This window comes from Aedes aegypti, chromosome 3, assembly GCF_002204515.2.
Source record: "Aedes aegypti strain LVP_AGWG chromosome 3, AaegL5.0 Primary Assembly, whole genome shotgun sequence".
Lineage (NCBI taxonomy): Eukaryota > Metazoa > Arthropoda > Insecta > Diptera > Culicidae > Aedes > Aedes aegypti.
The window spans coordinates 58,730,929-58,752,941 of NC_035109.1; the positions used below are offsets into that span (position 1 = coordinate 58,730,929).

General features: G+C 38.8%; 1 protein-coding gene across 1 annotated transcript in view; it reads left to right on the plus strand.

Annotated features, from left to right (window-relative positions):
- The first annotated feature begins 2,780 nt into the window (after positions 1–2,780).
- Positions 2,781–22,013, plus strand: part of LOC5566575 (dipeptidase 1) — a 177,492-nt gene continuing 158,259 nt past the window's right edge. The window contains exon 1 of the mRNA XM_021850354.1: positions 2,781–3,056. The gene's annotated coding sequence lies outside the window, so the exon portion shown is untranslated. The remainder of the gene's footprint in view (positions 3,057–22,013) is intronic.

A 22,013-nucleotide genomic window follows, 5' to 3' on the forward strand; every position in this document is an offset into this window, starting at 1 on the left:
CACTAACTTATCGGACCCATTCGGACCATTATTACATTCCAGTTCCATCTGTGGGGGATACAATTTTCTCCATGCCATTGGATCAGTAAATTCAATCGTTATCAATTCCAACCATTCCGCACTTGGTGTGCCACTCAGCCCCAGTCAGTTTTGTAACAATTGGACGATGCCACTACATAGGGTAGTGACAGGTGCTTTCGGCACTTCTTGTTATGTCTACTTCTGAACCACGTCTAGTATGAAGCTTATGTGCCAGGTATTGGTGACCGCTCCCTAGCATTTAGGAACACCAACCGTCCAAACGTGCAAAGACACGTAGTCCTTCTTTCCAACTCTGTGGTTGAATGTCCTCCGTTCCGTGCTGATGACAATATTTTCGTGCACACGTGTAGACGAGTTGTGCTTTGATCCTTGGTCCACCACATTTAGTCGGTCCGAGTGACGCATAATCCGTTAGATAATTTGCCGCAGATAAAATCGAATCTTCGGAAAAACCGATGAAACCAAATGACTTCAAATAAGAAGCATTGCGTTGCCGGTAACGGGAACGTACAAAAGCTCCAGTCAACGGCGAACCTTTCGGGACGTCCTAAACTGAGACCTTGCAGGAGGTAGGCTGATTTGAAGTCATCGATAAGGGTATGCGATATGCACTTGTCTTATGTCGATACGAAACGGAATTTCTAACACTTTTTACAACGAAGCGGAATGAAATATGAAAATTTGTTGTGTAGTGCGGAGCAAAATCTAATATGGAATAACTACACAGCTTTGTTTACAGGAAGTCACCTTCTTCTGCTTCTTGACATAACGTCCTCACTGGGACAGAGCCTGCTTCTCAGTTTAGTGTTCTTATGAGCACTTCCACAGTTATTAACTGAGAACATTCTTTGCCAAAGTTGCCATTTTCGCATTCGTATATCGTGTGGCAAGTACGATGATACTAATATTTTTTTTTTTTAATTTTCCACGAGTTGGAGCATAGATTTTCCGGCTTTCCTTTACGAATGTTCTCAACTGTGGATAATTTTTTGGAAAACTTTTTCCAGTTAATATTTTTTTATTGCTGAGAAAATTTGCTTTCATTTTCATAAAAAAAAACTTTGTTTTTATAATGCTTCGATCTTGAGTTATGATTTTTCAAAGTAAGTAGTGTCAGGAGAAAACACAAAAATTCCAACTGAGTTTTCCGGGAAAATAGGTGACCCTGAATTTTTCTCAATTTTTTTTTAATCACATATTGATGAGCCCTGTCTGTGGAAAAAGTTTCATGAAAATCTGAGACCTTTCGGCCCAAACCCGTACGAAAATAAAAAAAAATCCCCATATCGCATCCCTTTACTCACCGAAGGTAGACGGTTATAGAAATGTGCAAACAAATCGACTTCGATAGGAAAAGATTCCATCTACCTATTGGCACAATGTTTGCTCTTTCGTCCGTGCTGTTTTGGCGATGGGTGACCCAATCTCGCCCCGAAGAATCAGCGTAGCAAAACGAAGCGCTCGGTTCACATCGAATGATTATTTAGGCAAATGGGTATCCCATTGAGTTGAAATTTCTGCCATGAGAGTCTCTTTCTGCCGGCAATCTATCTTGTCGCATCCTACCTGAGCTGAACCCTCCTCTTCTTGGGATGGCTGTTATTTGCGTTAGCCTAAGGTCTGCTGCTGAAATCCAGTTTCCGGCTTCGATAACGAGCAAACGAAGTTGGTCGTGATATTCATCCTTTGGGTGGTCGATTCTCGGAGAAAACCGAACGAAAGGACACGGCTACCGGCTGCCGGGACTCTTCAGTTCGGTCCGATCGTGTTGGTTTATCTTTGATGGAGAGATCCGGTCGATTCCCCGGTAATGGAAGACTACAGTTGCTCAGCTCGGTAACGAGATGAATGGGAAATTGAACTCCACCTAACCTGATAGATTTATTTCTCATTAGGTTGAGTTCAAGCTGCATGTTGAAAAATGCTGTGCAATCGAAAGTGGGGTCAACAAATTTGGGGTTTGAGACGCATTATGTACTTTTTGAGGAGGTCAAATCAGTAACAGGAAGTTTTAGTGCTGAATTTCAATTTAGTTTAATCCGTATAAAAATAGTTAGACAGCTGGATCACTCCTTTTGTAGCTGCAGATTGAAAGAATAGTGTTTAAAACGTCGAAATGTAGTGATTAGTTAATTAAGAACGTTTTTTTACTCATCTCATCTCATCATCAAATGAAATGAATGAAATAAAAGAATTAAATAAAAATGTTACTTGCTTCTTCTTTCTGGCCTTACGTCCCCACTGGAACAGAGCCTGCTTCTCAGCTTAGTGTTCTTATGAGCACTTCCACAGTTATTAACTAAGAGCTTACTGTGCCAATGACCATTTTTGCATGCGTATATCGTGTGGCAGGTACGAAAATACTCTATGCCCAGGGAAGTCGAGAAAATTTCCAACCCGAAAAGATACTCGACCGGTGGGATTTGAACCCACGACCCTCAGTTTGGTCTTGCTGATTAGCTGCGCGTTTACCACTACGGCTATCTGGGGCCCTTAATGTGTTACTTGCTACATAAACTATAATTTAAAAATCCCAACACACGTCCAACGCGAAAATTCAATTTCTCAAGCTCAAACTCTTAGCATCGTTTATTCACCAGCAGGGAAATCCTTTAACTCTCCTGAAACCAGTTACTCCAATTCCGATACTCACTCCATAATTAAATCCCCTGGGAGAAATCCTTTAACCATGTACTAACTGCTATTTGTTCGTTATATCTCTTCTCTTTTTCCAGAAGCTCGGAAAAAAAGAACTCAGTTAAAACCCCACACCGATAAAAATACTACATACCTACAACAGCAAACGGTGGCATCCGAGGCTATAAAGCATTCCATTATCAGAAAAGGGAATCAGCATATGTGTGGTCCTGCAACATTGGTCGCTGCCGTACGATTTATGAGCGAGCAATGTAACCACTTGGGGTATTAGTTTGGATTCAATTTCGCCACCTCGATGCAAGATACAATCGGAACGAAGAACAGCACAGGAAATATTGTGCGTGCTGAATGAATCGGTGAGTTCTGTCGTCAAAGTAGTTTTTCATATTCGGTTTAAAGAGAAAAATGAACTCAACTGAGATCTTAAATTCTTGGAAAAGAAAATCAAAATTGGATTTTGCACTTGAAGCACAAGTAAAAGATCAAAGTTCCCAGAAAAATCCCACAGGCGATTAACCATCGCTTACGACCCCATTCTAAGGCGGGAGGCACAATAGTAAGCAGAGTATAATGAAAATGCCTGCCGACGTCGTTCAGTTTAATTTGCTCTCACGAGACTTGTGAACAATGATGGAAAGAAACCCGGCTTGTTTTTGGGTAGGAAGTAGCTTGCTCTCTTTCGCAGCAATTCAAAAGTCAGCAGTGTACATGGGTAAAATTCAGTTTCTTTTTCTGGGATCCTTAAGAAGTTGAACCCTTCGTTATTACTTCCCTGTGAAAATGGAGAAATACATATTAGCAACTTTTACCCACAGTAAGCACTTTGGGTTACTTGAGCCTACTTTAAAATTCAAATCATTCTATGATTTTTATTATTTTTATTATTTATTTGTATCATTCCAAACATTACATTCATTTCATATATCTAGGTGTTTTGTGTTAGAAAACACTATCATACTGATTTTGAAAAACTAAATCAAGGATTTATTAACATTTTGTTAACAACATATTACATTTTATTTGCCGTAGCAGTTCAGAATTTTTACATGTGTGTTGATTTCACCTCTTTATAGAAAAAATTAAGAATCGCTTTCAGTTGACTTAACTTGACTTAACCTAAATATATAATAATTATTTTATTTGACATTTGTTCCAACGTTTCAACATGGGATACCTTATGTAACTCATTGGTACTATACCAGGGAGAAAGCTTCAGAATCATTTATTGAAATTTTATTTTGAAGCCTCTGCAGACCTTTTTTCTGGTATTAAAACAGCTCGTCCATATTGGTACAGCATACAGCATGGTTGGCTTGATTTTTTTTTTTTTTGAAGATCAAAAGCCTTCATGCCAAACACTGTCGAATGCCTTTTCTATGTCTAGAACCGCAAGACCAGTAGAATAGCCTTCAGACTTGTAGGAACGAATAAAATTTGTTACACGTAAAAGTTGTGAGGGGACGAATGTCCACAGCGAAATCTGAACTGTTCAAAGGCAAAAATTGAATTTTCGTTGATGTGGACCACCATTCTGTTCAAAATGGCCTTTTCAAAAAGTTTACTGATGGAGAACAATTAAAAAAATTACTGATTGGACGATAGCTAGAAGCTTCTGCAGGATTTTTGTCTGGTTTAGTATTTTTCCATTTGGAAGGAATATAAGCCAACTGCAAACATTTGTTAAATATATCAACTAAGAATGATAAGCTGCTTTCTGGAAGTTTTCGATGAGGATGTAGAAAATTCCATAATCGCCAGAAGCTGTCATATTTTTGATTTTTTTGATAATACTTCTCACTTCTTCCAAATCAATCTCCCAGGAATTTTCGAAAACGCTCTATTGATTGAGAATATTTTCGAAGTCCTGAGTAACTCGATTTTCAATTGGACTCAAAAGCCCTAAATTAAAATAGTGCGCACTTTAAAAGTGCATAGCAAGTTTTTGAGCGTTTTTTGCAATTAGTTAGTAATAATTTGTTTTCCTCTTTCAATGCTGGTATTGGCTTCTGAGGTTTTTTTTCAAAATTTAAGATAATTTCCAAAAGGGCTTAGAGCCAGGGTCCAATTTAGAAATCTTATTTTCAAAATTTTTGTTTCTTAATTGTGCAAAACGTTTCTTGATTTCTTTCTGCGAATCCTGTCATATAATTTTTATAGCAGGATCGCAAGTGCGTTGAAATTGTGGTCTCCTCACGTTTTAACGATGGATCAAGAGTTTAAGATCATCGTTAATAATCACGGATTCAATAAATTTTACTTCACATTTTGAAATTGCAATTCTCCTGGCTTCAACAATTGAATTTGTTAAAGTTTCAAGAGCATTTTCAATATCAAGTTTTGTTTCTAAGGAAATGTTAACATGAAGATTAGAGTCAACATACGTTTCATATATATTCCAGTCGGCTCGTAAATAATTGAAAGTGGAGCTGATAGGATTGAGAATCGCTTCATGGGATATTTGAAATGTAGCAGGGACATAACCAGAATCAAAATCATTATGAGTGACCAGTTGGTTACGAAGGTGACTAGAGTCGGTTAAGACCAAATCAATCGTAGAAGAGTTTCTAGAAGAGAAAAAACATGTAGGGCTATCAGGGTATTGAATTGAGAAATATCTTGAAGAGCACTCATCAAATAAAATTCTGCCGTTGGAATTACTTTGAGAATTATTCCATGACCGATGTTTGGCATTGAAGTCACCAATGACAAAAAATTTTGACTTATTGCGAGTCAATTTTCGCAGTTTGGAGCAAATGAACTTGCTGTCCAGAGCATTGAAAAGGCAAATAGGCAGCTATGAAAGTATATTTACCAAACTGTGTTTCAACAGAAACACCTAAAGTTTCAAAAACTTTAGTTTCAAATGACGAAAACAGTTGATGTTTTATACGCCTATGAATAATGATTGCAACTCCCCCACATGCCCCATCAAGTCGATCATTACGATAAACAAAAAAGTTAGTTTGAATCCAGGTTTTAAATATGTTTCAGTTATAACTGCTATAGCCACGTTAATAGCTGTAAGAAAATTATACAGCTCGTCCTCTTTACTTTACCTTTCCTTTCAAAGAACGAACATTCCAATCTAAATATTCATTTATTGGATCCATTAGAAAAACGTAATCCAATAACAATTTAATTAGTAAATTTTACACCAACTTGGACTGCTTCAGTCATAGTAATGGCTTTGAACATTGCATCAATCATTAGAATCAATTGTTCAGTTTAAAATTAAAATCAGAGCAGACATATCACTTGAAGTGTGTACATTATCTGAAGATTTGCCGTTAGAATTTTCGGTAGAAGAAAAGGCGGAGTAGAAGTTTCCTTTGGCGGCAGGGTTTTTACCTTTTGATTTGAAACAATAAGAATGATTGCTCGTAGTATGAATAGGATAGGAGCTCAAATTACCTGCTACGATATCAGCAAAGGATTTTCTGTGGGTAGATACATTCGGAATTAAAATATTTGAACGGCTACCCGACAGATTGAAATTTGTGAATGAGCATTATTATAATCTTCCTAATGGGTATGATCCTTAATCAAGCGATCGTTAACTGAAAAATGAGCATTGCAAGAAACTCTACAAGAGAAATTCCGGAAACGACCATTATCGTAACGGATATTACCGTTCGTCTGCCTGACACGAGCCTCGATGACTCGCCTACGCGAAGGGCAAGCCCAAAACTTTAATCATGATTGCCCTCGCAATTTGCGCATATGAACTTATCGGTATCTTCGTTCACTGGACAGACGTCCTTAGCGTGAGAATAACCTCCGCAAATCATGCATTTAGCATCTATGCGGCAATGTTTTGTTCCATGACCCCACTTTAGGCACCGATGGCACTGAGTGGGGTTTGGGAAGTTTTCTCAAGGTTTCGGGAAATGTTCCCATGTCACACGGACATCGAACATTAGTCTTGCTTTTTCTTAAGCTTCAATATTATTTAGATCGTTTTTATTAAAGTGAACTAAATAATATTCTTGAGAAAGATCTTTCGTTTTTGGATTCTCTTTTTAATGATGATTACTTGGACTGGAGAAAAACCAAATAAATCATTTATTCCATTTTTAATCTCTTCAGGTGACTTATAGTCACTTGAGAGACCTTTCAAGACAACTTTGAACAAACGTTCAGTTTTGTCGTCATAAGTAAACAAATATGCTTCTCTCTTCAAGATGTTCGCGATCTTTAAGAGATTCCGACAAAACGCGACAGTTTCCTTTCTTTGCGATTTGGAAGGAGACCTTGATTCCCCCTAATAAAATTCAAGATCTCTCGCCTAAATCCCCCCATTCCGAAACAACTGACCACGATAGGCGGCACTCTTTGCTTCCTCACTTGAATCAAAGAGCCTGGGCTAGAGACTGCTTCGATTTGGTGTTCGGAGAAAATTTGTCTAGAGTAGTTCGATGCATGATTGCTCATTTCGATGCAATTATCAACATTATCCATTTCACCGTTGGAAGAAAGTTCTCATTCCGGAGAAACGTCCTTTCTTCCATTCTTGGCACGATTAGAGACAGTTTTAATTCCCACGTTTTTGGAAGGAAGTTGTGAATTCAGATTCACCCTTCCTTTTGTTTGTAGTTGCAACCATGTTTAGTGAATAGAAGAAAGAAGACGAGACCTCCTAACAGGTTTTTTTCCAAGACGGTGTCCAGGAAGAATTACCACCGCTAGCTTTTGCCAACGGGTCCAACGAAAAATCGAAGACACGGGTCCAAACAAGAATCGTAAAGGGATCAATTATAGAAAAAATAGCACTGAAAAGTACTGTTTTAGTTGCACTGAAAAACACCGTTTTTAATTTTAGCACTGAAAAGTACTGTTCTTTATTTGCACTGAAAAGTACTGTTTTATTGCTTTATGTAGATTTTAAAAAACATCCAAGAGCAGAGAGAATTCGTGTACGCACAGCAAGAAAGTACGATGCGCACTGGCGATTTACTTCGTCGCAAGTGCTAACATTCGTCGTATCAATGTTAAAATGCTCCACTACTGTGGATATTCGGTTAGTTTGAAACGTTGATTCATTTTCCATGTGTAATTTTTGGTAAGTGTAGAACTAGCCCTCGTGCGTTAAAATACACTCTAATAAAGATTTAAAAAAAAAAAAAAAAATGTGTAATTTTTGGAAAGCTATTATGGTTGGTCCACTTGTACACCAAAAACTTGACATCTTAAAAATCAACTACGCTTCAATTATCCCTTTTGCAGCCAAAATCGCATGGACGAAGACGAACCGAGCGCAATCTGATTAGCGATCGACTAAACTAGTCCCCATTACGGTTAATATTTCTTCCTGCCCATCTGTGTGACTTACTTCAACGGATACTTTTTTACACTATGGAAAACCTTCGTACATCTTCACTGAAGGATTTAATTCAGATCCACGCCGTAAAGCTGAACTGAGAAAAAAAGCTTGTGCGCATTAATGTATGCGTGATGTTCAGCGTAGCAAACGATTACTTCGATGGTGGTGTAAAAAATGGTTTTCGCTGCACTGTGAGCCGTCATGTACTTTTTCAGTGATTGTGCTTATATGTTTGGACTGAATTTTGATGGTGCCAATGAATTTTCAAGGGAAATCCACATATTTCACCATGCTATGGTAATGGAGAGAATAACCGAAGATCAAAATAATTTAGTTACTCTTTTGTTATAAGTTTGATATGGAATATTTTGATCACTTACTTTATCACAGTGAACAGTTAGTTGTGAGACGAATCAAATCTGATTGCGACCGATATGAAAATGCATAAGAAGGATATAGGCTATGGAAACTGATAATTGCATTGTATTATTTCCAATTACGGTCATGATTTATCAAACTCTTACTGCACAATGCGAAAGCCGTATTGGGCAAGAATTGTTTGGCATCGGTTTGAATCAGCATCATTAGCAACATTGCATTGTAGGTACTCACTGATCAAAGCACATCAACCTTCATAGCAGCGTAAGCATTTACAAAAACACATGCATCCGATTTCGTTTTCGTGCATCGTAACAATGAGACCAATCAAGTACCAGTCAGAAAGCGAGAAGCTTTTCAATGAAATATAATTATGTATATGATCTCGACATCCTTTAGAATCAAATGTTCCATGAAAAGCCAATCTGTACTCCTAATTGAAATTGCGTCTCAAATCAAATGTCAAAACCAACAAAGGTAACGAAAATGTCGTTCTTTTCATCCGACATCCAACTGCTCCGAACAACCCACGTTTTGTCCGTACCAAAAGAAGCCTGATTGTATTTCACAGAAATCTCGATCCCCACTCGTCACACAAAATCATCTCACATATAGCAGCCCACAATGCAAAACCTGGTTTACTCCACTAAACAATTGCACATTTCAGCACAACAAATGTAAATAAATTTGAATGAAGCCCCACCGGGACCCTAGAGCTGAAGCCGAGCTCTTGCTCGTAAATAAAAGATTATTTTCCTCTCCGGGTGCTTTCGACTTTGCCCCGACTTCTCTCGGTAATGTTTTCTCTCGAAAAACAAAAACCAATGCAATAGACCTGTGCACCGACGGCGATTTTAAATGTTTACGCCGAATAAAAAACAGCTTTAAAATTGAATGTTATCTTCATAAAAAAAATACACAGAAATTGTTTAAAAAAATTCTACGAAGGAAATATTCAATAGGGATTTCTCACAAGATTTGAATTGCAGATTTACTGTACAGATTTCACTGAAAATCCATTCATTCAGGAACGCTTCCTAGAATTTCTTCGTTAGTTCTTTTACGAAATTTTTCAGCGATTTTTTCAAGTATTCGAATAGATTTTTTGTAGAGAACCGTGTATGGAATAATGAAGTGATTCCTTGAGGAATTCCAAATATATTATTTTTTCTCGGAGATATTTCAAGATTTTTCTAACCTATTCAGCAAGGATTAGAAATTTTATCGACTTCCCAGGGAAAAGAGTATCTTCGTGTTTGTCACACGATAAACACATGTAAACATGGTCCAATGGCAAAGAAAACTCTGAGTCAACTACTGTAGCTATGCTCACAAGAACACACGATGAGAAACAGGCTCTGTCCCAGTTGGGACGTATCGCCCGGAAAGTAAAAATTAACGAAAATTTTTGTATATTGCAATATCATCTACGTTATGAAGCCGTTTTTGTCCCCGATCAAAAATATTTCGGCACACAGGTCTACAACGAAACGACCAACCGACCTCAGACAGGCAGTCAAGAGGCCCGCTTCCTTTTCCGCATTTGTTGGTTTTCATCCTCGCCGTATCAACCACCCGGCCGTCGTCACCCCGGGTTGCTATTGCTTATTATCATCTTCCTTGGAAGCAGACCCCCGTATAATGATAATCTGCCGTGTGGATTGAGTGGGGTATCGTCAGAGAAAAACACCACCCCCACTCTCGCTTATCCATGGACTGATTACTGTATTGTATCTCAGCCCCAAACATGGGGTAACTCTTTGTGTTTGTGTTCTTTTTACGACTCAGTACGATGAGGTTCCTCGGGATTACGTTATTTTTTTTCTCTGTTAGCCTGTGGATAGCACGTGTTTGGGAAGGGTGAGTAGTGCAGGTTCATGCAAAGCGCTGAATTCTTGCTGTTTTGAGCAGTGATGAGCTAGAGTGTGTTTTAGGGATTGGAGTTTAATAGAAGCATATGCAATAATTATGTAAGTGGAAGAGAGTGCAACACTGCAATACTACACTATGTACAAAAAATTCTCTCAATCTCAGCCTGTTATTTCTGATAATAAGGAAAATTACAGCTCAATGGAATTGGACCTACCCTCAATTTTTGTATAACATTGATGAAAACCTCATATATTTTGTAAAGTAGCTTTACACGAGTAGACACATCCTATCATGGAACTTTGTTTTTTTGAGAGTTTTTGATGTAATCCAGTCTTTAAAAAAATAATAATAAGCCGAAGTGAATTATGAAGGTCTCCAAGTCTCCCATTATATATTCACTTGAATCGAACAGCCTGAGTAAATCAGAAAAGTCTCTAGTTCTGATTTACTGCTCTGGAATATTACACTGCGGAACACGTTTTTGTCTCCAGCACCAAAATACCGCTAATCACTTAATTAAGGGTTGATGAATCCATTGCCGTTTTCAGAAATATCATAGCACGTCTAGTTTTTGAGATATTGACTGTTGAAAATGCAAAAAATGACTATTTCAGCCAACTTGCATGCAAGTTTGCCAGCTTGTAAGGTAATATATTGGCTTAATTTGCCACAGAATTCAAACTTTATGTGTATAACAATACTTATCATCAAAGTTTGTATTACTTTCGATGCGGAAAAGTTATTTTTTGATGGTTTAGAGAATTGTTGTATTTTGCCATATAGAAGAAACGAAGAATTTTGTATGGAGACTGCAAGCAAGTTAAAAAATCGGTTTAATCGAAATTTAATCGCGCAATTTCAATCAAATTATGTCTGAAATGAAAGTTCAAGTTCTATTTTGCATGTTTGGTGGATCAGATTACAAAAAAGTATGAAAAATTGTACTTTAAGTTTCATGTGAACATTAATAAAACCAGTGTTTTATACAACTTTGGCGACCTATAGATAAAAATTGTGACGTGCTGGAACATTTCTGAGAATGGCATCAGATTCAGCAACCCCAAATCTACTAGAGACACATAATTTGATCCTTGAGACACGCAAAAATGTCATTTTTGTTACGCTGTGTTATCGAAAACATGGAACTGATTGTTTATTTCAAAGCAATTTTCAACACTATACATTTTACCCTTGGAAGGAAGCACGCATTTTCAAGCAGATAAGGAACACTTTTTCTTGAAATTTAACACATTCTCAAAAAAAAGGGGTTTGGAAATGTGCAACATTTTCTTTCCCATCTGTTAGTAACATGAAAATTATCAATCAAAATGGCATTACCTACCTTGATACCTTGATGGCTACAGCGTAGCGTCACGCCATTGCCGGGCGTATTGTAGAGCTCCATCTTCGTCGGTCTTGGGCGAAACTTCTCCATTTGCCCCAAACGTTTAGGGTCGCCGGGTCCTCTTCCACTGCGTACAGCCAGCGTATTCGTGGTCTTCCACGAAGTCGCCTAGCTCTACCAGATTCCCGGCTGGATATTATTTTGCAATTTATTCTCCTGAACTCTGCCGTATTTCACACGCTTGATAATATTCGCATCTTTGTACACTTCATGCAACTCGTGATTCATGCGTCTGCGCCATACACCATTTTCGAGTTTCCCACCGAGTATTGTCCGCAGCACGTTACGCTCGAAAACACCGAGAGCTTTCCGGTCTGTCTCTTTCAACGTCTACGCTTCGTGCCCGTAGAGAGCCACCGAAAGAATCAATGTTTTATACAGGGCGAATTTTGTCTCCGTTTGCAAGCTGCGGGACCTAAGCTGGTTACGTAGTCCGTAAAAGGCCCTATTCGCTGCCGCAACACTTCTTTTCACTTCGCGGGAAACGTCGTTGTCACATCCCAGTAAACATAAACTCGTATACAATAGCGCATATGAGTACAAATGTGGAGGCGCTATACGTACCTTTTGCATGCAGTCTAATGGCGCATGTACGTATATCGCCTCCACTTTTGTACTCATATGCGCTATTGTATACGAGTTTGTGTTTACTGGGATGTCACAAGTGTTCCTAGGTAAACAAATTCTTCAAAAATTTCAAACAAATCCCTATCAAACACTACTTCAGCAACTACACAACCAAGCCTGACTCTATCTCTACCTGCAACCATGTTCTTCGTTCTGGTAGAATTAATGGTCAGGCCTATCCTAGCTGTCGTCCGCAAAGCACGTATCAGCCTAATTAGTTTCGCCGGAAAACCATGTTCAGACATTATCTGCCAAAGCTCATTTCTTATCGCTGAGCCGTACGCCGCCTTCAAATCAATAAACAGATGGTGAGTTTGCAAGTTATACTCCCGGAATTTATCTAGGAGCATTCACAAGCTAAACATCTGGTCCGTTGTCGAACGGCCCTCACGAAAACCAGCTTGGTATTCGCCGACGAAGGACTCCTCGAGCGGTCTCCGTCTGTGAAACAGGATGCACGACAGAATTTTGTACGCTGAATTAAGCAGAGTAATTCCTTTGTAATTGGCACACTCCAGTCTGTGCCCTTTCTTGTAGATTGGGCGTATGAGGCCATCCAACATACCGGTGTATAATTCTTCGTCCTCCCATGCCTTCAGAAGTACTCAATGGATCGACTGATAAAGCTGCTCACTTCCTTGCTTGAGCAGCTCGACCGAGATCTCGTCCTTCCCAGCAGCCTTACAGTTCTTCAGCTCGCTGATAGACTTTTTAACCTCTCCTATGGTAGGTGGGTCCACAGCTTGATCGTCATCATCAATATTTATCCTGTTCCTCGCTACATTTCTATTTTCACCGTTCAACAATTGCTGAAAGTGCTCCTCCCATCTGGCAGCCACCGCCATTTTATCGGTCAGTAAATTCCCTTCTCGATCATTGCAAATAGCGGGCACTGGTACGGTATTGTGCCGCGCACCATTGACCGTTGCATAGAATCTCCGCATATCATTCCGGTACATTCTTTCTTGAGCTTCAGCTACCACACTTTCTTCGTGCTGCCTTTTCTTTCTGTGATGGATTCACTTTTCTTCGGCTCTCGCTGCACAGTACCTCTCTCTGTTCTATCGGGTACCGGCCACAAGCATACGGCTTCTAGCGACATTCTTCATGTCTGTCACTCTCTGGCACTCTTCATCGAACCAGTCGTTTCGTCTTCGTCGTTGACCAGTGCCGACCACTTCCCGCGCCGTTGTTGTCACAGCTTCGTGAATAGGGTCCCACAGTCTGTCGAAATCTCCAGCACCGTTGATTCTCCCCAATTGCTCGTCTAGTTTCTGACGGTACTGTGCAGCTACGCCATTAGTCGGCAAGCGTTGTATATTGAAGCGCAGCGCTCTGTTAGTTCTATAACACGTGACGCTGGATAACCGCGCCCGAATTTAAGCCACAATGAGATAATAATCTGAGTCGATATTAGGGCCTCGGAAGATCCTGACAACCTTGACATCTAAGAAATGTCGCCCATCAACCAGCACGTGGGAGCAGGCATCGCTACTTGGGTGTCACCATGTGTGTTTGTGGATATTCTTTCATGGGAAGTAGGTACTGCTGAATGCCATCCCTCTAGCAGCAGTGAAGGTTACTAGCCGCAGGCCATTATCATTGGTAACAGAATGAAGGCTTTCCGGGTGGGAAGAAATCTTCTTTCCCGATGAAGCCAACTCCACGTTCTGATCTGTCGCCACCGCTGCAGTAGATATGGTACCTAAATGAAGTGTTGGTGATGGGATCCACCGCTCGGAATTCACGTTCTCCGCATCTCGGCCAGCGTATTTCCTGGATAGCTGCCACGTTCACGTCGACATTCCGCAGTTCACGAGCCAGCAGCCCAACACGTGCGGGTTCATTCAAAGTTCTCACGTTTCAAGATCCAACTTTCCAATCGTTGTCCTTTATTCGTTGCCACCTAACCAGGGTTGCGCTACCTACATCGTGCTAGATGAGCTGCTTCCTCGGTGCTGACACGATACAGCATTGTCCGTTTGTTCTTTACATGATGACCGCGGTCTTAGCCATCACAACGATCACCCTTTATCAGGTCTTTGGACCTGTAGCTCTGGTTCTCAATAGTTTCAAGTTTTTTCGGACCTGCTACTATGGTGAGCCGTCATGCGCTAGCGGTGTTGCAACATGACATTATATTGAAGCCATATCACTGCTTCATCATTGTTTTAATTGCACTCGGACATTTGGTAAAATATCGTTAGACTGAAAGCGATTTAGCCGAATGCCGTTTGGCCGAACGGCGAACTAAAAACTATCAGCTTGCTATGACGCTGATGAGTAGGATTAAAAGATGTATATTTTTAGAAGAGTAGAGTTATATAGTCAGCACATAGAGCAATAAGAGAAAAACAAAATTGAATTGTCAGTGCGCATCACATTTTTTTACGAAGAATGCATCCAAAAACTTTTCTTGAATGTTCTTCAGAAAATTTCGTGGAAATTCGACCAAAGCTTTTAAAATTATTTCCTTAAAAAATTAAACACAGAATTGCCTTGAAAATATGTGCCAAGAATTTTGCTGAAAAATAATCTTAAGGGACCTCCTTAAGAATATTTTTTGGCAAAATGTTTGGCACCTATTTTCAAGGTAATTCTGACTTTACTTTGTGAACGAATTCATTTCAGAAGCTTTGGTCGAATTCTCACGAAAATTTCTTAAGAACATTCAAGAAGAGATTTTTTAAGTGTTCTTCGTAAAAGTGCGATGCTGACAATTCGATTTTGTTTTTCTCTTATTGCTCTTTGTGCTGCCATACCAGAGGATTTTTTTTTCTGTCACTTCACCAAAAATTCCAACAAAAATTTTGTGTATATTTTTTCAAGATAAAATATATATTCTCTTATCCCGAGGAAATCTATTGGGAGATTTTGAAAACCAATTTTTTACAATATTGCTTAGAAAATGTTGTGGTGACGTACCATGTTTCACATAATTCTAGTAGCATTCCTTGAAAACAACCTTAAGCTCGTAACACAAAAGTCAATTTGGACAAATTAAGATGTAAAATTATGAAAAATAATGGAATCGTTCTGGTGGGCTTTGATCCCACGACTCCCAATACGCTAGACTGGGCGCGTCAACCAACTACGCCACAGAACTGGTAACGGTTCTGCAGCGCAATCGGCCAAACTGGAAAGAAAGTCCGTCACAACCCCATATTCTCCTTCACAACCCTACATCTCCTTCGACTCTCCAAGATGCCCAATTCGACTCTCCTAAGCATGCCTACGAACAACAGTGAGAAATTTTATTTTTAGCGTCACACTGTTGCCTTGATTGTACCACACTACACTACTCATAAGCCAAGGTTGGCTTAATGAGATGGTTAGTATGGGTCTGGCTTGTGACGTGGTCGTATCTCGTCAAACCAACTTTTTTTTGCGATGGAGTCGTGGGATCGAAACCCACCAGAACGATTCCATTATTATTCACAATTTTACATCTCAATTTGTCCAAATTGACCTTTGTGACTACGAACTTTAGGTTTTTAATAACACGGCCAGCTGGTTTAAGCTATAATGGACATGTCAACCTTAGTTGCGTAAAATAATAATCTCCGTAAACTTTGAGGTTAATGAAAATCATGATTATTGCGATAGTGACTCCCTAGTCGTTAGAACCTCTTCTTCCTGAAAAAACTTGCTGGCCAATTGCTGTTGCCCTTCCCGGAGTGACCCCATTATTGACAATTTAAAACGACGATTGATGTCCAGTTGATCTACTACTCGATATCCGCCTCATTCCAACCGAAAAGAATTTCGATCCCTCACTAAACGAATTCGGTTTTTATTTTTTCCTCCCATGAATCCAATATGCCATAAATCAGCAAACGCAAGCTATCGCTCTTTCCGACACCCCGTTCAGCGTTTTTTTTTCTGTCCCTTCGCCCGAAGTGCGTTCCCACTTGGCGCTTTCCATTTGACCGCGATTTCGATTTTCATCACACGCACGCATTTCATTCCAGTCGTCAGTTATCGGGGCACAACGCTTCAGGACATGTGTATGTACTCTAGGGTTTTCCAAAATTTTCAAACTATACAAATCTACAATTATTTCTATGTTTTTCTTATATTTAAAGTGTGTGTATTTACTTATTACCACAAAATAGAAACTTTATCTTAAGAATAAACTATTGATCTTTAAACAAATTTTCAGACCGGCTTAGTTGTATGCTGTACCAATATGGACAAGCTGTTGTAATACCAGGAAGAAAGCTCTGCAGAGGATTCAAAATACAATTCTGAAAGTGATTCTGAAGCTCCTTCCCTGGAACAGTACTAATGAATTATACAAAATATCTCATGTTGAAACATTGGATCAAATGTCAAATAAAACTAATAATAATTCAAGGCAAAAATCGTTTCAATCTTCTATTGTCACGGTTAATGCGTGTTTAACATTGAGGTTAAGCAAAGTTAAGTTCATTGAAAGCGTTTTTCTCTCTTTTAAGCAGGTGAATTGAACTCACGTGTAAAAAATTCTGAACTTATACGGCATATGAAATGTAATATGTTGATAACAAAATGTTAGTAAATGTGTAATTTAGTTGTACCAAATAAGGATGATAGTGGTGCCTAACATAGAACACCTAGATATATGAAATGAATGTAATGTTTAATGAAATGAATGTCATGTTTATATTTTTAATGCAAATGAAAAAAATACTTCGATAAAAAGCCGCACCGTAATGCACACGCATACCCACTTCGAAAGCTTATTTAAAGTGCTTCCCACTTCGTCATTTTTCCCATCAAGCGATAAACACGTGGGATAAAGCCCTTAGGCCGGTCGTTGTTCAGACTCTTTTCAAAAGTGCGAGAAAAAAAGGACCCATCCATCGTCCTCGCTCGGTTGGTGACACACGGGGCGGAAAGCAGAAAAAAGCACGATTTGAAAACATATAATTTATATGTAAATGATGATGACACACTAACGCGTGATCCTACGCGTTGTTCCGACTTAGTTGTGTTCACATGGCGCCCGACGACACGAATATGTGATCTATACGCGAGTGCTGCGAATATTGCATGTTTGCCATTCGATGTTATCCCGCGCATTCTATCAAGGAACGAACATCATTTCCCACTTGTCAGTCGTGGTTTCTGGGTAGCCCATTTTTCGGAAAGGGCATCTAGCGAGTTTGTGTGTTTCTACCAACGGAGACCATATGTCACACAACAACACACTGGTTTCGGCGTCGTAGCCAAAACCATGCTGAGTTTTCGGTTTTCCATGACAATCTACGATTTGAGCAGTTGGAATGAGGTGGTACATCTTCATCAGGGTAAAATATACAACGAACGAAATTAGAAACTAAGGTTAAGGTATCAGTGCGCATCGTACCTTCGTGTTGTGCGTGTACGAATTCTCTCTGCTCTTGAAAGTTTTTTAAAAACTACCTAAGACGATAAAACAGTACTTCTCAGTTGTAAAACTAAATCGGTACTTTGGGAGGTCTCGTCTTCTTTCGTTTATTCACTAAACAAGGTTGCAACTACAAACAAAAGGAAGAGTGAATCTCTGAATTCACAACTTTCTTCCAAAAAAGTGGGGCTTAAAACTGTCACTAAACGTGGCAAGAATGCAACAAAAGACGTTTCTCCGGAATGTGAACTTTCTTCCAAGGGTGAAATGCATAATGTTAGTAATTGTATCGAAATGAGCAATCAGTTCGATGCTCTCGACAAATTTTCCGAACACCAAATCGAAGCAGCCTCTAGCCCAGGCTCTTTGATTCAAGTGAGGAAGCAAAGAGTGTCGCCTATCGGGGTCAGTTGTTCCGAATTTGGGAGATTTTGGCAGGAGATCTTGAAGGGGAATCAAGGTTTCCTTCCAAATCGCAAAGAAAGGAGACTGTCGCGTTTTGCTTGAAACTCTTAAAGATCGCTAACTTTTTCTCAAACACCTTGAAGAGAAGAAGCACATTTTTTTTACTTATGACGACAAAACTGAACGTTTGTTCAAAGCCGTCTTAAAAGGTCACTCAAATGACTATAAGTCTCCAGAAGAGATCAAAAATGGAATAAATGATTTACTTGGATTTCCCCCAGTTCAAGTAATCATTATGAAAAAGAGAACCCAATCTAGCATTGTTCGGAAAGGGCTTTCGCAAGAATATTATTTAGTTCTTTTTAACAAAAAGGATCTAAATAATATTGAAGCTTTAGAACAAGCAAAACTTATGTTTGATGTCCATGTGACATGTGACATTTCCAGAAACCTGGAGGAAATAGTTAGAACCCCAATCAGTACCGTCGCACAGTGCTTCGTACCTTGGACAAAAGTCAAAAAATCAACTTTCATATTCGAAAGAATCAAGTAGGCCATGATGTTGATATATGTTTTGAGCGTGTAATACAGATACTAGAAAGTTCGTGCGCTTATCAACACAAACCAAAACACCACGTGTTGACAAGTTGTTTCATCGTTATATATAATTCATTGTTTTTGTGTCAATCAAATCCCTTTTTAATTCGCTTTATTTCCCATACTAATCACATTTTCAAAGTGAAAGCCGTTAAGGATCGTGTTGAAACCAGTAAGTAGGAGTCATTCCGTTTAATTTTCTGTGATATATTTTGAAAATTGTAGAAAAAGATGCTTCTGAACAATAAGCTCTTTAATATAGAAGAAAATTAAAACTCCTATCTTCTTCTAGCCCATACAAAAAAGTACCTCAAAGTACCTTTCTAAAATCCACTTTAAAATAAAATTTGAAGTACTTTTCAAATTCTGAAACTAATTCCAGCTGCATATGTTTGCCGATTGTATATCATTTTATGATTTTTAGGTTATGCTGCCACAATCATCAATAAAGATTGTTTCAAGCAATGGTATTCTGCCAATCCACGTATTCGAAAAAATCATGTTGTGAATTTCATGTACGGTTGTTATAGCACTGATTCTTTCTCCCAAATATTTGAAAACAAGCTAAAAACGTTTAGTAAATTTTATTGCTGCAAAATACATCAAAAATGGGCTAGGTATAGAAGATCATACGATATTTTTGTGAAGCAAAACTCCGACTGATGAGCAAAGCCAGTTTTGCTTCCGGGCAAACAGAAAATTGACAATGCAGAGTTTTCCAATTCGTCTGTAAAGGCTGGCATGGGAAGGCCTTTCATACAGTTCAATGAATGTTCATGAAAAACCTATATAAATCTTATCAACAATAATGAACCTGAAGAGCTCGCGTTCATAGCTTATGTATCAAATTGTTTCAAATAATCATCAAACAAAAACCCACGACATTTAAACTTTCTTTGTAGAAAAGAAGATAATGATTCGATTGATATGTTTTTGGATGATTAATAGCTGGTAAATGAATTGTATTGCTAATAAAAATAAATTTTATATAACCTTTTTTATTGGGTTTGATTTTAGTCGTTGGAATAATCCATGCTTTAATATGTTTATAAAAATTTGGTTATTGAGACACTTTTACATTTACGCATACCACATACATCGTTTATGCAAACGACTCAAGTACTTTTTCATGCGTTTTTATTTTAAACATTTATTCAAAATCGAGCACTGTGTTATGGTGTCAAATGTAAAACGTGGCGTATAAGCCACTTATGCCATCACTGATGTAATATGTGTCATTCATGCCAATAATGAGATTTTTTGTGTATAACGACTTTCTCCTCAACTTCGTAGGGCAAACCCGCATAAAACATCCAGTTTTGACTTTTGTCCCCAAGTGCCATACGTTCGAAGCACTGTGCGTCGGTGCCAAAAGTGGGGTCATGGTACAAAACATTGCCGCATGGATGCTAAATGCATGATTTGCGGAGGTTCTTCTCACGCTCAGGACGTCTGTCCAGTAAAGGAAGATACCACCAAGTTCAATTGCTCGAATTGCGGAGGCAATCATAAGTCCAATTTTTGGGCTTGCCCTTCGCGTAGGCAAGTCGTCGAGGCTCGTGCCAGACAGATGAAAGATAATATCCGTTACGACAATGGTTATTCCGGAATTTGCCTGGTAGAGTATCGAACAATGCTCATTTTTCAGTTAACAATCGCTTGATTAGAAATCAAACCCATCAGGAAGATCATAATCATGCTCATTCACAAACTAATCTTAATCCGTCGGGTGACCGTTCGAATCTTTTAATTTCAAATGTATCTACCCAAGGAAAATCCTTTGCCGATATCGTAGCAGGTGATTTGAACTCCTCCCCTATCCATACTATGAGTACCCATTCCATTTTTTTCAAATCCAGTGGAAAAACCCTGCCGCCACAGGAATCTTCTACTCCGCCTCTTCGTCTACCGAAAATTCTAACGGGAAATCATCAGATAATGTACCCACCTCAAGTGATATGTCTGCCTCTGATTTTAATTTTCTAACTTAACAATTGAATCTAATGATTGATGCAATGTTCAAAGCCACCACTATGATTTAGGCAGTCCAAGTTGGTGGAAAATTTATTAATCAAATTTTAATTGGATTTCGTTTTTCTAATCGATCCAATAAATAATAATTTAAATATTTTAAATTGGAATGCTCGTTCTTTGAATGGTAAAAAGCACGAGCTGTTTAATTTTCATACATGAAATTACGTACACATATCAGTTATTACTGAAACGTTTTTGAAACCTGGATCCAAACTCAAAAGAGATCCTAATTTTTTTGTTTATCGCAATGATCGACTTGATAGGGCATGTAGGGGAGTTGCAATCATCATTCATAGGCGTATAAAACATCAACTGTTTTCGTCATTTGTAACTAAAGTTTTTGAAATTTTAGATATTTCTGTTGAAACACAGCTTGGTAAAAATACTTTCTTAACTGCCTATTTGCGTTTCCAATGCTCTGCACAGCAAGTTAATTTGCTCCAAACTGACTTGCGAAAATTTACTAGCAATATCAAAAATTTTTGGCATTGGTGACTTTAATGCCAAACATCGGTCATAGAATAATTAAAAAAGTAATTCCAACGGCAGAATTTTATTTGATGAGTGCTTTTCAGGATATTTTGATATCCTGATAGCCCAACATGTTTTTCCTCTTCAAGAACCCCATCTACGATTGATTTGATTTAACTGACACTAGTCATCTTTGTAGGCAACTGATTACTCATGCTGATTTTGATTCTGATCATGTCCCTGTTACGTTTCAAATATCCCATGAAGCGATTCTCAATACTATCAGCTCCACTTTCAATTATTTTCCGACTGGAATATATATGAAACGTATATTGACTCTAATCTTGATGTTAACATTTCTTTACAAACAAAAAATGATATTGACAATGCTCTTGAAAATTTAACAAATTCAAATAATAATAAAAAATTCGAATCCGTGATTATAGACGATTTCACGAACCAATTATATTGGTGACTATTTCAATCGTTTTTGGGCACATTGGCCACGTTCCGGGAGTCCTCCGGGCACCTGGTCCCCTCAGGAAAGTGGCCATATATGGAACGGTTATGAAGCAGGGCTTGCGATATGGTTTTTGGCCACATTGTCTACGTTCAGGAAGTCCTCCGGGCACCTGCTCCCCTCAGGAAAGTGGCTATATATGGACCGGTTATGAAGCAAGGCTTGCGACATGGTTTTTGGCCACATTGTCTACGTTCAGGAAGTCCTCCGGGCACCTGATCCCCTCAGGAAACTGGCCATATATGGACCGGTTATGAAGCAGAGCTTACGACATATCAATCTTCAAGATTTCACGAACCAAGACTATTCCAAT